Genomic DNA, 1,534 nt, shown 5'->3' with positions numbered 1-1,534 from the left:
ACATCCTCCAATCCACGGAGATGTTAAGGAAAGAGCCTGGATGCCGACCGAGGTTTCACTGGTGTGTACTGTCGTGAATCCATTGGAATGCATCGCACTTGCGTTTGGAACGCATCGCGCATGCGCAGTTGGCCGCCACGTGACTTCCGCAGCATTCTACGATAGGCAGCAGAATGTGACAATACACCGCCACCACCATCAAGTCTAAACAAAGCCTGTCAGTATCTATAAAGTTATGACTGATAGGAAAATATCTCCAGGTAACATGAATCCTAACATACAGAGCCTGAAAATGAGGAGCACTTTTAAACACATTCGCAATGCAGCTACAGTGGAATGTTTTCTAATAAAAACGATTTATTTTGTGTCTCAATTCCCTGCATTCATGTGCCTAGGAAACAGTTCATAGTATAAAAACATAAACGAATACCGTCCGTGTGGTGAAGTAAACGAAAGTGAAAGCTCTCGGCATCCCCACACCCAACTCAGTGACGTCACCACTGTAATGAGGCGGGAAAACGAGCGAGTTTGCTTGAGGGGAATAAAACGTTCGTAGAAATAGAGCAGCGAGGGTTAAATTGATATGTTAACATTGATATGTTAACATTGATATGTTAACGAACACGGATATTATTCTGCAGCCGCGGGTTTAAGTTGTTTCCGGCTGCGAGTTATCCTACATGGCATTCGGTACTAATGACTGTGCACCGGCAACAAAGATGAATATCTAAATGATACATCCACATTACCTTCAGAAAACAAAGCCGATATAAAAACCTGGGACACAAACAATTGCGGTACACTGAAGACAGTGATCACATGTTCAGGAAAGGTAAGGAGCGTACACTTCCAAACTAGACGCAGGCGCGGTGGCCAAGTGGTAAGGCGTCGGTCTCGTAAACCGAAGATCACGGGTTCGAACCCCGTCCGTGCCTACACCTTTTATTTCCTATCATCGTTTTTTTTTACTAATCTAATCTTCCAACATAACTAGTGTAAATGAAGTAGTCCGCCGCAGAATCCAAGGCAAGTACAGCAAAATGCATTTGTAAAATACATTGGAAATCATCACTGTGAGGGAAAATTCAATAAAGCTGCTGCAGCACTTTCAGGCGTTAATCCCTCATGTTAACCATTTCAATACCGAACACTTCACCCCCTTCCTGCCCAGGCCAATTTTTAGCTTTTAGAGCTGTCACAATTTGAATGACAATTGCGCAGTCATGCAACACTGTACTAAAGTTAACCACTTCAGCTCCGGAAGATTTACCCCCTCAACGACCAGGTCATTTTTTTTTATACAGCACTGCGTTATTTTAACTGACAATTGCGCGGTCATGTGATGCTGTACACAAATAAAATTGATGTCCTTTTTTCCCCACAAATTGATCTTTCTTTTGGTGGTATTTGATCACCTCTGCGGTTTTTATTTTTTGCGCAAAAAAAAGACAATTTTTTACTTGCAGCCATAAAAACATACCCAATGAAAAAAATTTGAAAATCGAATTTCTTTATCAATTTAGGCCAATATATA

The 1,534-nt window shown here is 41.7% G+C and overlaps 1 non-coding gene across 1 annotated transcript; it reads left to right on the top strand.

Moving 5' to 3' along the window:
• The first annotated feature begins 863 nt into the window (after nucleotides 1–863).
• TRNAT-CGU lies at nucleotides 864–935 on the top strand. The gene has a single exon. It is a non-coding gene; the product is annotated as a tRNA-Thr (tRNA).
• Nucleotides 936–1,534: the final 599 nt, after the last annotated feature.

The sequence above is a fragment of the Rana temporaria genome, chromosome 6 (genome assembly GCF_905171775.1).
Source record: "Rana temporaria chromosome 6, aRanTem1.1, whole genome shotgun sequence".
In the NCBI taxonomy this organism is placed as follows: Eukaryota; Metazoa; Chordata; class Amphibia; order Anura; family Ranidae; genus Rana; species Rana temporaria.
The sequence above is the reverse complement of the archived record's forward strand: the minus strand, read 5'-3'. Positions and strand labels throughout refer to the sequence as shown.